The sequence below is a fragment of the Silene latifolia genome, chromosome 9 (genome assembly GCF_048544455.1).
Source record: "Silene latifolia isolate original U9 population chromosome 9, ASM4854445v1, whole genome shotgun sequence".
Lineage (NCBI taxonomy): Eukaryota > Viridiplantae > Streptophyta > Magnoliopsida > Caryophyllales > Caryophyllaceae > Silene > Silene latifolia.
The window spans coordinates 106,892,394-106,913,961 of NC_133534.1; the positions used below are offsets into that span (position 1 = coordinate 106,892,394).

The following is a 21,568-nucleotide window of genomic DNA, read 5'->3' on the forward strand; positions in this document are numbered from 1 at the left end:
GGGACAAGACGGGGTAGGGTGGTGCAAGGTAAGGTCTCGGACAAGGAACCACAAATCTTCCAAGTCCGCTTGTCAGAAGCTAGCCAAAACATAGACAACATGGAAGGAATGTCGAGGTACCTATCAGTGTCTAGGTGTTCTAAGTCACGAGAAAAGTCGGGGAAGATAGAACGGGCGAGAAAGGTGGCTATGCCACCGCAAACAATGGTGCCCGACGTCTTCTGCCCCACAGTGTGAAAATACTGAGCAGTCAAATAAGCAATGTTCAGGACAAAGGGGCCCTCGCTATCAATATGCAGATAGCCCTCGAGAATAGACAGCTCAATGTTGTTAACATTGTTGGGTTCTTTACGACCAAAGATGGTCCCACCAATAAGACGCAAAAAGTAACGGGCCGGGGGAAGGTCGACATGAGCGAGTCTGTGCTACTCAAAATGGGTATGTGCAAAAGTCTGCCACAAGATGCGTAGGACCTTCCTAGGAGGGTCCGAGTCACCGGTAGAAGACAAACCTGACCTACTGCCAAACTCACCTAGGGTCCAGGTCGTAGTCCGGTTAAACAACCAAAAGGAAATAAAAGAACTACCCTGGTCAGTGGCGTACGCGCCAGCAGAAAAAGTGAAGGAGCTGAAAAACTCGAGGGTCAGCTTCTTGTATGTCGTGGCACTCATGGTAATCAGTCCAGCCATCCCCGTCCCGTTTAAAATCTCAACTACAGGATCGTAAATACCTAACCTTTCAAGCGACTTTCGACATAGAAACTTTGTTGAAGCAAAATCACAGCTCTCTAAATGATAAAAACGAGTACGATGCATAGCGTTAACAAAACGTACCTCGGGGTAATCGGGATGCGGGTCAAGAAACTCATCGGCCCGGAAAGTAACTCGGCCAGCAGTGGGTGTGCCTAGTCCGTGACCCTGTCCTCTAGTACCTCGAGAAGAAGTCATCCAGTAGCGGGGCGAGGTACTAGAGCAGCCCGGTAGGCGGGTGTGACCACTGGTGACGACGCATCAGGGTTCGTCACCGGAGTAGACACGGTACCAGAAGTAGAAGCGGCGGCTGTACTAGCGGAGATAGAGCTGACAGTGGCGGAAGTAGAGCTAGCAACAACAGAAACAGATGGGGCGACAGTAGTACCAGCAGAGCTAATAGTAGGGGTGACAAAACTAACAGGGGGAGTGACGGTGGTAACAGCAGGGACCACCGTCTCAGTGGTGGATGGGGCAGCAGTCGAACTAGTCGAAGGGAGAGTGCTACTATCCATCCTAATCAAGCAAGTAATGGGGGAAATTCAATTTATTAACAATTAAAACACGAAATCCCTAATATCAAACGGAGTTTTGAAAACTCAAACCCTAATCCATCAATAATATCAAAAATAAGGAATTAAACAACAAAGGAATGAATGGAAATACTTACTTGATGATTAACCCACAATAATAAGCAAAGAAATCGACAAGAATTGCAGCAAAAGACTGATTTCGATCAAAAAATCTGAAAAACCCTAATCGCCCAAATTAAACGCAACAAAGACAAATTTTAAGGGGGAAAGTGAGGGTTTATGTCGATATATGCACAAGGAAAATAATGTGGGTGATTGATTTGGTATTAGGGGAAGATAATCGGAGAAATTGGGGGAAAAGCGCAGGCAATATCGCATAAACAAGGAAGAACAAATGAAGAATGAAAAATAGAATGAGAAATAGAAGTTAAAAGGATTAACTCCTTGCGTGTAGTAGGCAATTTCACTTGATCGAGTGATTTAAAATCACTCGATCGAGGACTCTGGGATTCAATCTGCTAGGTCGAACAAAATTCCTCTCGATCGAGTATTCTTCATTTTTGACAATTCGATCGAGTGTCTGAAACCACTCGATCGAACACTTTTCCTGGGCATTCCTCTCAATTGAGTACAAAAAGTACTCGATCGAGTTGTTTTCTCGTGGAACACATCCCATTGCGATATAATTTCCCCAAACCTGTATAAAAACACGCAAAAACATTTCCCGACAATACCAAATCACAGAATTAAGCAGTCTATAGTCGGTTTTCGCTAAACTAATTAATCTAATTTCTAACAGTCTAAAAAAAACAATTAAAAAGTCTTAACGGCAATTCAAAATTACAAGTTATTACAACGGGGCATTCCCCTCTTACTGTCCAAAACACTTCAACAGCCCACAGAAGGGCTTCTGTCTGGAGGAGGTCCCTTCAGCATCTCGGACCGTCCTCTTCGATTGCCACGAGTTTGAATTTGAACTGATGGAAGGAGAGTAGTTGGCATCCACATACGCCCGAACTTTCTTCTTCCTCTTGATATTCCCATCGACATCGGCATCTCCATCACTTTGATTGATTTTAACCGCACTTCGAACGTTGTCAACTCCAGCATCCACTCTATCTGTACCTGCAGCAAGGAAAACAGAAGAATGGTCCTCCTTTTCGCTCTCAGTCTGAGGCGGAGGGATTACAATTGCAGCACAATCTTCAATATTCTCAGCCGGAGTGTCTGTATCTGAATCAATAGAGGATAGAGCATTGGAAGGTTGAGCTTACATGGGTGCCCTACGAGATTTAGACTGATGAAATATCAGCTCCTCATCTCCTATCTGAAATGTAAGTGTCTTTCCCCCGACGTCAATCACTGCGCGAGCAGTGAATAAAAATGGTCTCCCTAAAATGATAGGGGTGTGAGTATCCTCGGGTATGTCAAGTACCACAAAATCTACGGGAATAAAGAATCTCCCGATCTTGACAGGTATGTCCTCTATAGCTCCTAATGGCTGTGATATACTACGGTCGGCCATCTGAACGGTCATATTAGTATAGTTAAATTTGGTCAAACCAAGTCTCTTAGCGAGAGACAAAGGTAAGACGCTCACGCTAGCACCTAGATCGCATAACGCGTTATAAATCAAATGGGTCCCTATATGACAAGGAATCGAAAAGCTACCCGGGTCAGTTTTTTTGGATGGAAAAGTATTCTGAAGTAAGGCAGTCCCTACTTCAGTCAAAACTACCGTTTCATGGTCATTTATATGCCTTTTACGCGATAATATTTCTTTCATGAATTTCATATAAGAGGGTCCCTGAGTAAGCAATTCGGCGAAGGGAACATTAACATGTAGACTTTTCAGGAGCTCAGCAAACTTCCTGAACTGTTGATTAGCCATGTTGTTCTGCAATCGCCTTGGAAAGGGCACGGTGATAGGAATTTCGAGCCCTTTATCCCTTTCTTCCAATGTCTCAGCGGGTTCAAATTCATTTTTACTCGATCGAGGTCTTTCAGAAAGTTTTTCACTCGATCGAGCGTTCTCAACCTCTCGATCAAGTTCTTCAATAACAGCTTTGTTCGATCGAGATAAAATATCACTAGATCGAACACTTTTACCAGACTTTTCAATCGATCGAGTACTTTCAGCCACTCGATCGAATCCTTGATTATCCACTTTACTCGATCGACCCTCAGAACCACTCGATCGAGTATTATCACCAGCATTTCTACTCGATCGACCTCTAGAAATCAGTCGATCGAGTATATTCTTCAGATTGAGCATTTTTTCAGCAATTGACGCCTGTTCATCATCAGCATCAGCATTCCTCGGGTCCGATATGTCCTCAACAGTTGACAATTTGGTCCTTCATAAGAACGACCACTGCGTAAGTTAATCAAATTTATCGTCTCATGTGGATTCTTCTCACATTAAGACGGTAAATGACCCGGGTTTCTCGTGGACTGGCTAGCGGCGAGTTTGGCAACTTGGGTCTCGAGTGACTTTGTTGATGCCTCTTTTTGTTGGTCACTCATCTGCATTTGCTTAGTCAATGATTGGATCATCGACTTCAACTCATCTAACTCACTAACTTCACTAGCGAAAGCTCCTTGATGCGGCGGAGGAAAGGATGGAGGCTTTTAAAAGCCTTGTTGAGCCATTTGAGGAGGGACATAGGCTTGCTAGTGCTGCGGAGGAGTAGGATTGAGAACATTCTGACTGGTCCACCTCAAATTGGGATGAACTACACTTTAATTATTGTAATAGGAACCTCCTCCTTGCCTATATTGCTGAAAGGCAAGGACTTGCTCCTTCTCTGTCAGACAGTCAACAACAGTTTGACCGTCATTACTCCCACATCTGTCACAAGTAACGGCTTCTTGTCTAGTCAACAAGTTAACCGTTTGTTGATCACTAGTAGCTTGCAATTCTAACTTGTCAAAACGGGCATTCATGGCTTCCAACTGAGCCACAACAACATTATCAACCGAATGCACTGTCCGAATGTCATCCCTCGGGTTCCCATACTCAGCACAATGGGTCGCCATCTCCTCAGTAATGCCCCATCCCTTATCATCATCATTATTCTTTTAAAGTCGCTCATTAGATAAGGCATCAAGTATAGCACGATGGTCATCATACAACCCATTGTAAAACTGGTTGCATAAAATTCACTGATCAAAACCATGGTGAGGAAGAGACCTCACCAACTTCTTGAAACGACACCAAGCCTCATAAAAATTTTCATCAGGTGCCTATGTGAAACTTGTAATCATTCCTCTCAGCTGATTGGTACGTTGTGGAGGAAAGTACGTTTTATAAGAGGCAAGAGCAAGAGTCTCCTAGTTAGTGATACCGGCTGCAGTACGATCAAGATCAGTGAGCCACTCCCTGGCTCCGTCGGTCAGTGAAAAAGGAAACAAGACTTCCTTTATTTTATCCTGGGTCACTCCCTTAGTGGCGGGAATGGTAGAACAGTAGTCAGTAAATACCTCCATATGTTTACGCGGATCTTCACCCGGCACACCCCGAAACAGGTTCCTTTCGACCAAATTGATGTAGGACAGTCTAATGTCGAAAGTATTACAATCCTCTGTCGCAAGCTTGAAACCTTTGGGAATCGAGGTAGCTGTGGGCTCTGAGTGACTCGCTATGTTAGGCATGTTTACTGGCTTGATAGCAGAAATAGAGTTGTCTTCTTCACAAGACTGGTCTTCTGCAAAAATAAAATGTTGTAGCTCGGGTTCAAAAGTACTCAAGTCTTCCTTTTGAATCTTTCTTTGCAGTCTGAGTCTATGCCGAAAAGAACTCTCCGGCTTAAGATCAGCAGGAACTAATTCTGACTTGTTAGACCAGGGCATACACAACACTGAAAGAAATAAGTGAGAACTGTCTCAAGGAAAAAAAATTCCCTGAGACGGATATAGATAAATGAAATAAGCAGGACAGATAAGGCTATTGTCTCCCCGGCAACGGCGCCAAAATTTGATACGGTCATTTCTGTACCAAAAATAAAACCTAAATATACTAATAGAAGCTAGTGATTAGTAGGGTCGATCACCACAGAGAGGCAAGATATCTATCTATAGTCCGTCTATCTACTCAAAAATTCCCAATTGAGACGGGGATAAGTCCGTTCCACCATACCATACATGCCCTTCATTCCAACACCCTCAAATAAGGACTCGGTTTCTTTATCTAATCTTATACTACGCATAGAAGGGCGACAAATCCACCTAGTCGGGGTTAGGGGGCGATTTTTGAATTGAACGAACTTACCTTTTTGAGTTTGTGTGACAAACTCAACATCGGGAAAATCGGGATCTGGGTTGGTGTCGGATGCCATTTGAGCCACAAGTTCGGCTTGAGCTTGTGCTAGATCACCTCTTGTTCTTTTGGCGGCCATTGTTGAGTAATTTGTAAGGTAGGAAGGAGGTTTGTGGGTTTGTTTGAGGGAAGAAGGAGAAATGAGTTTGAAAGTTGAAAAAAAATAATGAAAGAAAAGGGGGGTTGTCGGGTGTTTTAATTTGAGATCTAGGAGTTTTACCGGTTGGGGGACCGGTAACCGGTCTACCGGTAGGGAATCCTTCACAGGTTTTCCAAAAATTTAATTCTTTTCAAAGTAACAATATCTCGCAACCGGTTGGGGTACCGGTAGCCGGTTCACCGGTATGGAATCACCCTTTCTTAATTTCCCTTTGTTTTTCCTCAGAACAGGTGTTCCCTGCCGGTGAGCCGTTTACCGGTAGAGAGTCCTCCTTCGTCCAATTTATTCGTGGTAAGTAGAAAATGGGTTCCTTTACCGGCGAGCCGGCTGCCGGCCTACCGGTAGAGGATTCCCCTTCCTACAATTTTTTTCAAGTTTTCTTCAATGGGGGTGCTCCTACCGGTGAGCCGGTTGCGGGCCTACCGGCACATACCCTCCTGTTGGATAGTGTCCTCCAGAATAGTGCGTTGACTTTAACTAAATCTCATTTAAAGGAATATACTAGGGATATTATTTTTTATACTAGTCAGCTGATCAACGTATATCGCTAACGGTCAGCCAGCTAGGGTTTGACGTTACTATCGTGTGACAGCGGTGTTCAGCTGATACCTTTCGGTCACACCTATAGGATGAAGCCCCAATGGAAATACTAATTAATTGTATATGATACATTTTAATTGTTTCTTTGAATAATTGACTAAAAAATTTGTCCAGTGAGATTAATATTTGATAGTGTGTTAGGAACTCAGGCCAGAGGTATTTTATTATTCAATTATATGATAATTGACTAATAAATGTTACGTTTAATATTAATATGATTAAACAAGACGATTTTTATTATTTAAATGTTAATTTACTAAATTAATGAGGTTTTGGTATATATATTGTAGGTAGAGGTTATTAGCTAAATAATTATGCATGAAGTTTCCTTTATGTCTGATATAGTAATTGTTTCTTTGGGACCTAGGAGGTCAAGTTTAGCTTTTTACCAGTGACTGGTGATGAATTCGAGTTACTTTTAGAAAGTGACAGACTTGTAACTTATAGGGACTGTTTCTAATCACAACTTTATGCAATGGCTTGGAGTCATGCAATTCAGAATGGAATCGACGCTCGATAATCCGGTAGAGGACCTGATACGTTACTTAAAGAAGTTGGACCTCTTTAGTGTAAATAGATCATTAAAGAACAAAATCGGCTTGGAGAGACATAAATATGTTTTCAAAGCTTGATTGGTGGTAAAGGGCTTTTGCACCACTTATAATGCTTTGATCCATTTAGAATATCTTTGTAATTGTTTTAACAGATAAAAATTAAAACTGTCTTCTTGAATGGGATTGTGGAGAAGGAAGTTTACATGACACTACCTAAGGGTTTTTGAATGCCCTAACAATTCTATGTAAATATGTGCAAACTTAAGAGGTATTCTTAAAAAGGCATAAAAAAAGTTGGAATCCCCGAAGTGTCGATGAATAGTGTTTGTTTAGTGGGAGTAAGGTGGTTTCATTAGTCTTATATGTGAATAATATATTAATGATTAGGAATGATTAATGACTTATGAGATGAGAAATACATCATGAATATCCGGATTTATAAAGAAAAATCCAAAAGGATATTTGCGTTAAGAAAGAAGTCTTATTTTAAGATTCTTGAGTTGTTCAAACGAGTTGAACAAGTTATAATTGATTCCAATAGCTTTCGTTGATGGATCAATTATATACGCTATGATGTGTTTATTGTTCCGGATTTAGTATACTTAGAGTATAACGAGTAGTTATCAATCGAATTTAAATGATGTTACTATATAGCTCCTTAAGTACTTGAGAAGGACTAAGGATATGATTTAAGTGTTGATGAGTTATAATTATATACATATTTATACCTCCCCTTAATTGCATTTGATACGGTTTTCGTGCTAGTTTATATCATTTACATGCCTTTTATGTTAGAATGTCGATACATCCACTATTTGATGTTTAATGCAGGAATGATGCATTTGAGGAGAAAAGGAATGGAATGGGCATCGCAGAGTAGGCATGGAGGGATACACGGAACATGGCACGGGAATCCATTAGAATGAAGGAAGAGAAGTTAAGAATAAAACACGAAGAAAAGAGCAGAAACAAGTGATGCCTCGATCAACTATGGTCGGGCTCGATTGAGGAACTTGGTGACTCGATCGAGTAAATTGGGGCTCGATCGAGGAACCTTATGATTCTATATTTTCTGCAATTTTTCTTAAGCCGGTTATGTTTTATAATAAATACCCAAAATCGTACCCTATTTTATTTACACCTTATTTACGCTTTATTTTACTGAGTTTCGTATTGCTACAGCAGAAAAATCTCAAAATACTTTTAGTTTAGATTATTGTTCTTACTTTTGGATCAAAATTTCGTTCTTCATTATTCGTTAAGGTAGTTAATCTTTCCTCATTAATTATTAATTTAGTTCATGCTATTATTTCTTTGTTCTTATTTATTGTCTTTTTTTATGTCTTCATCAATTATTGTTGTTGTTCTTCCCTTTAATATGAGTATCTAATTCTCTTATCTAGGGTGAATGGGGATCTAGGTTCTTAGAAGGGGGATTAATTTATGAATTGATAGTTAAAATTGCCTATTTGTTGTTGTTCAGTTTATTGTTCTTCATCTAGCTAGTTAATTACTGGCCAGGGTTACTTGACTAGTATAGCCAATTGAGAGTTTCACCGACTAGGTTAGAATCAATATAGGTTGCGATAACTGAATAGAGATAATTTAATGATAGCGATTGCATGTTAAATTAGATCTAAAGGAATATTAATTCAACCGTTCATATAACCTTAAACAACATAATTAGCTCTATCAATAAGTTAAGTCTCACCCCTTAATAACTACCTAATGAACCTAAACCGTAGACTTCTTTAATATTATTGTTATTCATCTTTATTTCACTTGCTATTAGTTTTTAACAAACAAATAATCAAAACCCCCATAAATTGTTTACTTTAAGACGATCTAAATATATACAAACTAGATTAATTACCTCGCCTCCCTGTGGATACGATGCCTTACTTACCTCTAGTTATTTATTAGTAGTATTATAGGGTTTATTTTGATTAAGGTGATACGATTTTTGCCTTATCAAATTTGGCGTCGTTGCCGAGGAGACAACATTTTTCTTGTTTGTTTTTGTTTATTTTTGTCTTTTGTCTCAGGGAGCATCAGTTCCTTGAGACAGTTTCATCTTTTCTTTTTGTTTTCATGTATGCCCGGGTCTAACAGGTTAGAGATTACACCTTTGGATCCCGAGCCCGAAAAGACTTTTCGGTACAGACGAAAATTTCAAAGAGAAGTAAGTTAGGTGGAAGACATGAGTACACTTGACTACGAGGGGTATACTTTTGCAGAAGATTCATCCTTAGAAGAGGACACACGTATTTCTGCACCTGTGGTTTCTACAACATTAGAGATGTCGACATTAGCAAGTCACTCCGAACCCACGATTGCTTCTATTCCTAAAAGCTTCAAGGTACTTACCAATAATAAAGGGACTTTTGAGATTAATCCCTCCTATATAAGCTTAGTGGAAAGAAATATGTTTGGAGCAAAAGCTGGAGAGTACCCCACAAAGAATATGGAGAAGTTTGTTACATATTGCTGTTCAATTCCTTTGACATCTTGGGTGACTTAAGATCAAGTGAAACAGACTTTATTTACTTTCTCTTTGAGAGATGATGCAACTGAGTGGCTTCGTGACTTGGATATGGAGACCGACGCAATTACTAACTGGACTTCATTAGCTCTTGTATTCTAGAAGAGGTATTTTCCACCACAGAAAACTAATGGTCATTGAAGTCAGATTACAAGTTTTAAGTAAGGTCCCACCAAAGACTTTAATGAAGCTTAGGTTCGTTTCAAACGACTAGTTCAGTCTGTCATCCACCATGGCTTCGAAATTTGGTTCCTTTGTAACTAGTTTTATAATGGGTTGTATGATGATCATAGAGCCTTGCTTGATTGAGCTGCTAATGGGAGATTCCAGGATAATACTAATGATGGTAATGCTTGCAAGTTGATTGAATAGATAGCTACTCACACAGCTGAGTATGGTAACCCAAGAGGAAGTAAGATAGGAAGTGGTTCAGACAATGTCATTGCAGCACAGCTGGAGGCCTTAATGGCTCAAATAGCCGAATTAAAGACATCTTAGTCTTCGGGTAAGAAAGAAACAGTTCATATGGTTAAACAAGAAGTGTCCTGGAAGAGATGTGGGATAGATGGTCACGCTGCAGCCAAGTGTATGAGTACTACTCTGAACAAGTTCATGCCTTCCAATCTATCAAGCAAGGTACTCCGTATTCTAATTTCTTCCCTGAAAGGAGTCAGAATAGTTATGTTCAGGCTTCGCAACAAGGTGCTTATATAATTCCTCCAAATCGCGGTAACCATCCACAAAGTACAACCTCCTCCTCAAGCTCCAAGTAATGAGATGTCGGAATTGAAGGCTCTATTGCAACAAACTTTCATGATTCAACAAAACCAAACGGCTCAAATTTACGAACTCATGGCTCATAATAAGATGTTGGATACTTAAGTTGCTCAAATGGCGTCTCAAAATCCTTCAAAGCAGTCCGGTCTTCCTCCTCAAGGTAAACAAACACATGAACAAGTTAATGCAATTTTTTTGAGGAGCAGTACTACTTATCAATGTCCGGACATGCCCGTTAATGATGATGAAGTTCCCTATATGCATCGTAAGGGATTCAGCAATTTGGAGCAAAGTAACGATGAAAAAGAAATGAACGAAACTGAAATACGGGATTTGAAGAAAGGCGAGAAAAGCAAAAAAGACGGGATTACAGAACATCCTCGATCGAGTAGCACAAGGCTCAATCGAAGAACCAAGTAACTGACGAAGATGCTTCCAAACGTACTTCTACAGCTAAAGAAGTCGGGCTGATAAAAATTCAACTACTTTTCCTCAAAGATTGAAGAAATCTAAGCTTGAACAACAATTTGGGAGGTTCATTGAGGTAGTAAAGAATCATCAAGTGACAGTGCCATTTACTAAATTGGTAACTCAAGTGCCGACTTATGCTATGTTTTTGAGAGAAATTTTGTCAAAGAAGCGATCTTTTGATGAAGTGGAGACTGTCGCGTTCACTCATGAAAGCTACGCTGCATTACAAGACAATTCTCCACCTAAGCATAAGGATCTAGGGAGTTTCTCTATTCCTTGTACTATAGGCCCTTTATCTATTGACAATGCTTTATGTGATTTAGGAGCAAGCGTCAGTGTCATACCGTATAAAGTTTGCAATCAATTAAACATGACTAAGCTTAAATGTACTAACATGACTATTCAATTGGCTGACAGGTCTATTTGGCACCCCATGGGTATCTTAGATGATGTGCCAGCTAGAATAGGAAAAATTTTCATTCCAGTTGACTTTGTAGTGATAGATATAGTACAAGACTCTCTTGTTCCTATTATTCTAGGACGACCATTCTTGCATACAGCAGGGGCGATTATAGATGTTAGGCATGGGAGTCTTACGTTCAATATTGGGGATGATACTATCACTTTTGGTCTTGACAAAGCATCGTGTCCTCCTGATTTAAAAGCTTCTTGTCATATGATTGATGCCCTTTATCCTACTTTTGACAATTTCCTTGCTTTATGTTTTGACAAGAATCCACCTGACGCCCCTGCTGTTGCGTCATATCCATGGAGCAAGGAGCTGGATGAAATTTAGAAGTTGATTTATGGAGATGAGCCTCCTCCTGAGTGGTTTACAGCTATGACGAGAGTGTTAACTTAGAAGCCGAGTTGGATGATTTGGAAGCAGAGATATTCAGAGAGGAGCCAATTAAAGTTTTTGATGAAGCTCCTATGACGGATGAAATGCCTTATATCATTCCTCATGATGATGACTTGAAGAGAAATGCACACACTTGCTCATATTTTACATTAGATTTTGAGTTTGATGAGCCAGAACATTTTTCATTGCTTTTATTCTTTGCTTGGACTATTTATTGGTGCTACTTGTGCTTGTGTGTAGCACATGCCCTACTTTTTGATTTACGGTTACGAGCTTTAAGTTGTATTGATTGTGATTTGTGTGCGCATTTGTTCTAAATGCATAAAATTTGCTCGCCAGATGGTTCCTCGATCGAGTGCTGGCAGGCTCGATCGAGTAACCTTGCTCGTTGGGTCACAAACGTGGCCAGATGGATAGGAATTGCGCAGCTGATCTTTCTCCCTTATTTTTGCATCTGGTTTGGGGGAATCATATGCTCTTACCTGGTATTATCTTCCCCTGTACCTTCTTTTATTGTATTATCTAGTTATTTCCCATTCCTTTTATTAGTTGTGTCCTTTAGGTTGCTGAAATTTTTTGTCTAATTGCTATGTTGTAGGCGTCACAATGAGGACATTGTGACATTTAGGTTTGGGGGAGGAGTCTTTATTTATGTTGTGTGCTTTTATATCAAAAATCAATAAAAATTAAAAAACTTCAAAATACAAAAACGTGTTTTTATTTTATGTTAGGTCGAGTCTTGGTGAATTTAATAACAATGATGTTAAATTGCATTGTTTTTGCATTTGAATCCCATATAGTTGTCCATGTACATTTTTTTGACCCGTTATCCTTGAATACAAAGCTCATAATTCAAGTCTTCACCGTATTGACATGCCTTATGCTAATTAGATTTGACTCAATCATGTTGGTAAACTACTTACATTCTGAGGTCTATTGAGCTTTCTAGGCCAGGAATATCAATAAACTGGTCTCATTGTCAATTAGGCTTGAGTGTGGTTTCTCCTTATGGAATATGTAATATCAAACTGCATAAGTGTGACACTGATTTCTTGATACTTTTATTGCTTTCATTTGACTAAGTACATGTGGATAGGCGGTTCTTACCGTTCAAATAAGCCATACATTATCCTTTTTGTTAGCCCATTTGAACCCTTGTAGCTGTTCTATATCTTACATTTATAAGCTACAATCCAAGAATTTGCCTACCCTATCGGAACAGTCGCAGTTGCTTGTTTATCATGTCTACTTTGTTATTAAGGTTGGGTTGGGACCTATTATTGTCATGTGGGTATAGCAAATTATTATTTAGCAATTGTGTTAAAAAAAGAAAAAATATGAAGCAAAAGAAAAAGAAAAAGAAAGAAAAAGAAAGAAAAAAAATAGAAAAAAAGAATTGAAAATAAAATGAAAAGAGAAATTGATTGCTTCATTTTGTTTTGTCAAGGATCAAAAGGATGGTCGTTAGAGTCTAATGCATATTTGGAGAGTACTTCATTTGCTCTCATGTGTTGTAAAGTTAAGCTTATTTCTCTAAGTTGGGTTCATTTGTATTTATTTTCATAGATTTGGTTTTGGTTTAACGCTGCGACTACCGTCTTAGCTCCACATATCCATAACGTGCTTTGGCACAAACCATTTCCATCCCTTTAACCCATTTGCCATCCTTATTGTCCTTGATACATGTACTTTTGTCTACATATTGGATGCATATTAGATGGGGAAATCTCTATCATATTAGATTGCATGCATGTTTCATAAGTTGAGTGAGTGTTTCTACTTCTTTCTATCTTCACAAATAACTCACCCTTACATACTTATGAGTGCATGACTGAAATCCGCGAGAATCCGAATAATTTGTCTTGCAAGATCGAAAGGTATTTGGCATTTGTCTATAGTACGGTGACTTGAGACTTGAGCTACGTTATCTATTACCCGTGCCTTTGAATTTGTTTTATTGGTACACTTTGGTCATTACTTTGTTACATATATGGATAGCTTGGGATTTGTATGTGCATCAATATTAGCCCTGAGTTATTTGTTTACCATTTGTATGATTGCCTTATGTAATGTGTGATGCTTTGCTTGGGGACAAGCAAAGAGATGGTTTGGGGGAGTTTGATGAGTCATAAGTATATACATATTTATGCCTCTCCTTAATTGCTTTTGATACGGTTTTCGTGCTAGTTTATATCATTTACATGCCTTTTATGTTAGAATGTCGATACTTCCGTTATTTGATGTTTAATGCAGAAATGATGCATTTGAGGAGCAAAGGAATGAAATGGGCATCGTGGAGTAGGCATGGAGGAATACACAGAGCATGGCAGGGAATCCATAAGAATGAAGCAAGAGAAGTTAGGAAGAAAACACCAAGAAAAGAGCAGGAACAAGTGATGCCTCAATCAACTATGGCCGGGCTCGATCGAGTAACTTGGTGACTCGATCGAGTACATTGGGGCTCGATCGAGGAACCATATGATTCTATATTTTCCGCAATTTTCCTTAAATCGGTTATGTTTTATTATAAATACCCAAAACCGTACCCTAGTTTATTTACGCCTTATTTACGCTTTACTTTACTGAGTTTCGTATTGCTACCCTAGAAAACTCTCAAAATACTTTTATTTTAGATTATTGTTCTTACTTTTGGATCAAAATTCCGTTCTTCATTATTCGTTAAGGTACTTAATCTTTCCTCATTAATTATTAATTTACTTCATGCTCTTAATTCTTTGTTCTTATTTATTGTCTTCAATTATGTCTTCTTCATTTATTGTTGCTGTTTTTCCCTTTAATATGAGTAGCTGATTCTCTTATCTAGTGTGGATGGAGATCTAGGTTGTTAGAAGGGGGATTAATTAATGAATTGATAGTTAAAATTGCTTATTCCTTGTTGTTCAGTTTATTGTTCTTCATCGAGTTAATTAATTGCTGGCCAGGGTTAATTGACTAGTATAGCGAATTGAGACTTTCACCGACTTAATTAGAATCAATATAGGCTGCGATAACTGAATTGAGATAATTTAATGATAGCAATTGCATGTTAAATTAGATCTAAATGAATATTGAATCGATCGATCATATAACCTTAAACAACATAATTAGCTCTATCAATAAGTTAAGTCTCAGCCCTGAATAACTACCTAGTGAACCTAAACCCAATACTTCTTTAATATTATTGTTATTCATCTTTATTTCAGTTGCTATTAGTTTTTAGCAAACAAACAATCAAAACCCCCATAAATTGGTTACTTTAAGATGATCTAAATATAAACAAACAAGATTAAATACCTCGCCTCCTTGTGGATACGATACTTTACATACCGCTAGCTATTTATGAGTAGCATTATAGGATTTATTTTGGTTAAGATGATATGACTTTAGCCTTATCAAGTGTTTTGAAGTAATTCGGTGATTCGTGAAAGGGGTTACGCGAATGCCATTTTTAATATATAGTGGGATTATTCTGAATCCTGATATGGCTATGTATTTTGAGGAGTTTACCTGCTGGAAGTGTTCCTGGCAATCAGTCATAGCGGATTTTATAACGGAATTGAGTACGTTGCAACATTAGATGATGCAAAAGGAAGTAGCATAGATTAGGCAGTAATGGAGGGACTAGGAATAGTTCCCGCAGCCGTATATCTTGTCCCAAGATACTGTGATGATAGTGGGAGTCTATTTGTGGTCATGTACTCGGAGAGTTTTATGTAATATAAGATTACGTAGAACGAAGGAAAATAGCAATTTATTTGGTAGGGAAAAATGCAGATATTGCTGATTCTTAACCAAGGCCTTTTTTTATAGGCTTAACATGATAGTCATGTCATCTCAATGGAATTGAGGTGTATATCTGAGTTGTTGTATATTATAAGATGTGTAATACATTGATAGGTGTATCAATTGTTACATATATGATAATCGCATTTGTCGTCTGAGTTGTTCAAAACTCAGTAATTCAGTTTCAACTAAATTTTATTTAAATACTTTTTTTATCCGAATAGGTTGTTGAGACAACGTTGAATCCTATTTAAGTGAACGTGATTAACATTGGATTTTTGGCACTAGTTACTTAATGAGGTGACGTCTCGGCCTAACTAGATTGTAAGTCGATTGATGGGGAGTTCGACAGCCATAGGGTCATGGAAATGACTAGTCGATTACATAGGCAGACTGTGGAGACACTATGTCGGGCAGTGATCATTTATAGAGTCCTTTTATTTGGTAGCCATGTCGTGGCAAGAACTTCTATCATATTCCTATGAGTAAATTCTTTTGACTGGCGACTATTTGTCTGAGTCAGTACAGTTTTCGATTGGCTTTGTTTTTTATCCTAGGTCGGGCTGTAAAAGGAGGCCGATGGGCATCTTCTGGGTCATGGTGATCTGTGATTGAACAAAGAAAGTAGGTCAACAGGAATTGTCCACCCTCGTCAGGGTTTAAATATCTCAGGGCACCTAATGAGTAGCGACTTGAAATGCCTGGCCACACTCGGAAGTGATCTATGGTAGATTTTCCGGTCAGACTGTTACTCTCCCGATCGAGGAAACCACTCAAGATATGATCAAGTGCAAGTATGCCCTTAAAGACACCTGCATTGAGTGGGAGATTAAACGGACAAGTGAATCGGTGGCACACACTTTTATGGTACAAGTAGGAATTTGTTGGAGTAGGAGTCCTCCGCAATAGTGTATTACCGTCATCGCATAACTTGTCTCGGACAGTGGGAGATTGCTGGAGTAGTGTCCTCCACAATAGTGCGTTGACTTTAATTAAATCTCATATATAGGAATATACTAGGGATATTATTTTTTATACTAGTCAGCTGATCAACGTATATCGGTGACGGTGGTGTTCAGCCTATCCCTTTTGGTCACACCTATAGGATGAAGCCCCAATGAAAATACTAATTAATTGTATATGATACATTTTAATTATTTCCTTGAATAATTGATTAAAAAATTTGTCAAGTGAGATTAATATTTGATAGTGAGTTAGGAACTCAGGTCAAAGGTATTTATTATTCAATTATATGATAATTGACTAATGTTACGTCTTATATTAATATGATTAAACAAGACAATTTTTAGTAATTAAATATTAATTTACTAAACTAATGAGGTTTTGGTATATATATTGTAAGGTAGAGGTTATTAGCTAATTAATTATACAACAAGTTGTAAAATTAGCTAATTGGGTCCTATAAGACGCACTTTATATTGATAAAATGGTTAAATATAACTTAAAAGTTAAGTATATATTATTCACTAATTTGTGTCATTTAAGTTTTAAATGATAAAATTATAATTTAATTATATAAGATAATTAAATATAGGACTTATAAGCATCTGCGGGACAAATGTCAAAAGTTGAAATAAGATCCAAAACACTACATAGGTGTGTCGACATGCATGTGTTTATGGTCATTTATTTTTAACTTTTGTGGCCTAACCATGTGATGGTGTTTGTTGAATTATATACATAACAACATCTATAATTACCTCGAACTAAATCGTTCTGTAAGTTAGAAAAATTACGAGACCAAAATTCTCACTAAAATCTCCATATGGGCCGTGACCTACAAGAAGAAAAAGGAGGAAAATTTCATCATTTTCTTCTTTAAAAATTGATCAAAATGTTGATCATCAAATATCAAAGTTAATCTCACAAAATATATTCTACATCAATAATAATTAAAGTAGTAATATTGATTATAATATACAAGGTTTTTTCTAGTAATTATCTTAGTAATACATACTAGAAATTTGGGGATAGTCTTGGGTGCAAACCATAGGAGGACATCTCCAATGATGTCTTGAAGATTTTAAACTTGAGGAATTGGGTTAAAGATGAAGATCTTCATATTTGCCATAACTGAAGAAATAGGTTGTATTTCCTTATCTCCTTCTCTAATTTTATGCATGCATGTATTTTAGATCACCAAATACTAAATTAGAGTAGTTTAGTATATAATTAGTGGAGTCTAATTATGGGTCTAAAACAAACACCCCTTTCACTTCACCTTGTCATTTTCCTTCAAAAATAAATAACGCTCGCTACCGGTGGGGGCACCGGCTGCCGGTCCATCGGCAGGGAGTACTCTTCTATGAAATCCAAGTTAAAATTTTTTCAAAGTAAAAATGGGCTTTTTACCGGCACAGGGAACCGGCTACCGGTTTGCCAGTATAAAGCTCCCTTGCACTCAAAATCACATCTTTTTATTCCTTTAGAAAAGCAACTTCTTCACTTGACCATTGGGTCGTGTTTTCCACTTTCAAACCGAGCTTCATATCGGGGAATTGGTGAAGTGAAGATTAAACATGTGTTCCTCATGGTGACACCGCCTCATTACCTCACGCCAACCAATTCGCACAAAGTATGAATAATCCAAAATCTCCATTATCTACCTAAATGCATGTTATTTAAAAGTAGTGGTTCTTGAGGAACTCCAACAAAATTATTCATTATTCAAAAACTATTAACTTGTGTTTTCCTCGAGAAGAGGTTCCCCGAGGTAGAGCACTTTAATAGGACCCTTGTCATCTCCTTCGTAGTAACGCTTGACTCGTTTCCCGTTGACTTTGAAGGTTCCTCCTTCCTCACTCCAAAGTTCAACGACACCATAAGGAGATATGCCCATCACTTTGAAAGGTCTTGACCACCTTGATCTAAGCTTTCCCGGGAATACCTTCACTTTGGAATTGAAAAGGAGAACAAGGTCTCCTACACCGATATCTTTCTTCACTGTTTTGGTGTAGTGCCATTTCTTCGTTTGATCTTTGTAAATTTTGGAGCTTTCATAAGCTTCCAATCTCAATTATTTTAGTTCATTCATTTGAAGGAATCTAACCTCTCCGGCGGCATAAAAATCAAACTTCATTTCTTTAAGAGCCCACCAAGCCTTGTGCTCCAATTCAATGGGCAAATGACAAGCTTTTCCATACACAAGAGTGTAGGGCGTTGTTCCCAATGGTATTTTGTATACCGTTCGGAAATCCCATTAGACATCCGACAATTTTTGTGACCAATCTTTCCGATTTTTGTTTGTCACCTTTTCGAGAATTGCCTTGATTTGCCGGTTAGACACTTCCAAATGACCACTTGTTTGTGGGTGGTAGGCAAGGGCGGTCTTATGTCTCACTCCATGATTTTCCACCAATGACTTGAATGTGCTTTTCCGGAAATGGGAGCCACCATCACTTATCACAACTCATGGAGTTCCGAACTGGGGAAAGATTGTGCCTTTGAACATATTCATCACAACCTTGGAGTCATTTGTTGGTGATGCAACCGCCTCTATCCAGTTCGAAAAATAGTCCACGGTGACCAAAATGTATTCATTGTCGCATGAGTTGGAAAATGGTCGCATGAAGTCTATACCCCAACAATCAAATAGCTCGATTTCAAGGATGTTGTTAAAGGGCATCTCATTCCTTTTACCGATATTACCTGTCCGTTGACACGCATCATATGATTTAACCAAGTAGTGGATGTCTTTGAACATGGAGGGCCAATAGAATCCACCTTGGAGGATCTTGGCAATGGTTCTTGAGGTGACCAAGTTTCCCCAATAGGCCGAATTGTGTAGTCGATCAACGATTTACACTTTATTTTACTGAGTTTCGTATTGCTACCCTAGAAAACTCTCAAAATACTTTTAGTTTAGATTATTGTTCTTACTTTTGGATCAAAATTTTGTGCTTCATTATTCGTTAAGATACTTAATCTTTCCTCATTAATTATTAATTTACATCATGCTATTAATTCTTTGTTCTTATTTATTGTCTTTAATTTTATCGTCATCAATTATTGTTTTTGTTTTTTCCTTTAATATGAGCAGCTAATTCTCTTAGCTAGGGTGAATGAGGATCTAGGTTGTTAGAAACGGATTAATTAATGAATTGATAGTTAAAATTGCTTATTCGTTGTTGTTCAGTTTATTGTTCTTCATCTAGTTAGTTAATTACTGGCCAGGGTTAATCGACTAGTATAGCGAATTGAGACTTTCATCGACTTGGTTAGAATCAATATAGGCTGCGATAACTGAATAGAGATAATTTAATGATAGCGATTGCATGTTAAATTAGATCTAAAGGAATATTGAATCGACCGATCATATAACCTTAAACAACATAATTAGCTCTATCAATAAGTTAAGTCTCTTCCCTGAATAACTACCAAGTGAACCTAAACCCTAGACATCTTTATTGTTATTGTTATTCATCTTTATTTCATTTGGTATTAGTTTTTCGCAAACAAACAATCAAAACCCCCATAAATTGGTTACTTTAAGATGATCTAAATATAAACAAACTTGATTAATTAAATCGCCTCTCTGTGGATACGATACCTTACTTACCGCTAGCTATTTATGAGTAGTATTATAGGATTTATTTTGATTAAGATGATACGACTTTAGCCTTATCAAGTGTTTTGAAGTAATTCGATGATTCATGTAAGGGGTTACGCGAATGCCATTTTTAATACATAGTGGGATTATTCTGAATCCCGATATGGCTATGTGTTTTGAGAAGTTTACCTGCTGGAAGTGTTCTAGGCAATCAGTCATAGCGGATTTTATAACGGAATTGAGTACGTTGTAACATTAGATGATGCAAAAGGAAGTACCATGGATTAGACAGTAATGGAGGGACTATGAATAGTTCCTGCAGCCGTATCTCTTGTCCCAAGATATTTTGATGATAGTGGGAGTCTTTTTTTGGTCATGTACTCAGAGAGTTTTATGTAATATAAGATTACGTAGAACGAAGAAAAATAGCAATTTATTTGGTTAGGAAAAATGCAGATATTGCTGATTCTTAACCAAGGCCTTTTTTTTATAGGCTTAACATGATAGTCATGTCATCTCAATGGAATCGAAGTGTATATATGAGTTGTTGTATATTATAAGATGTGTAATACTTTGATAGGTATATCAATTGTTATATATATGATAATCGCATTTGTTGTCTGAGTTGTTCAAAACTCAGTATTTCAGTTTCAACTGAATTTTATTTAAATACTTTTTTTATCCGAATAGGTTTTTGAGACAACATTGAACCCTATTTAAGTGAATGTGATTAACATTTTATTTTTGTCTCTAGTTACTTAATGAGGTGACGTCTCGGAGTGACAAGATTGTAAGTCGATTGATGGCGGGTTCGACAGCCATAGGGTCATGGAAATGACTAGTCGATTACATAGGCAGACTGTGGAGACACTCTGTCAGGCAGTGATCATTTATAGAGTCCTTTTATTTTGTAGCCATGTCGTGGCAAGAACTTATATAATATTCCTATGAGTCGATTCTTTTGACTGGCGACTATTTGTCTGAGTCAGTACAGTTTTCGATTTGCTTTGTTTTTTATCCTAGGTCGCACTGTAAAAGGAGGCTGATGGGCATCTTCTGGGTCATGGTGATCTGTGATTGAACAAAGAAAGTAGGTCAATAGGAATTGTCCGACCTCGTCACGGTTTAAATATCTCAGGGCCTCTCGAGGAGTAGCGACTGGAAATGCCTGGCCACGCTCGGAAGTGATCGATGGTAGATTTTACGGTCAGACGGTTACTCTCCCGATTGAGGAAACCACTCAAGATATGATCAAGTATAAGTATGACCTGAAAGACACCTTGCATTGAGTGGGAGATTAAACAGACAAGAGAATCGGTAGCACACACTTGTATTGTACAAGTAGGAATTTGTTGGAGTAGGAGTCCTCCAAAATAGTGTTACCGTCATCGCACAACTTGTCTCGGACAAGTGGGAAATTGTTGGAGTAGTGTCCTCCACAATAATGCGTTGACTTTAATTAAATCTCATTTAAAGGAATATACTAGGGATATTATTTTTTATACTAGTCAGCTGATCAACGTATATCGGTAACGGTCAGCCAGCTAGGGTTTGACGTTACTGTCGTGTGACGGCGGTGTTCAGCTGATCCCTTTCGGTCACACCTATAGGATGAAGCCCCAATGGAAATACTAATTAATTGTATATGA

At 38.2% G+C, this 21,568-nt stretch overlaps 1 non-coding gene across 1 annotated transcript; it reads left to right on the top strand.

The window, feature by feature from the left end:
* The first annotated feature begins 4,454 nt into the window (after positions 1-4,454).
* Positions 4,455-4,560, top strand: LOC141603957 (small nucleolar RNA R71). The gene has a single exon (XR_012525790.1). It is a non-coding gene; the product is annotated as a small nucleolar RNA R71 (small nucleolar RNA).
* The last annotated feature ends 17,008 nt before the right edge of the window (positions 4,561-21,568 follow it).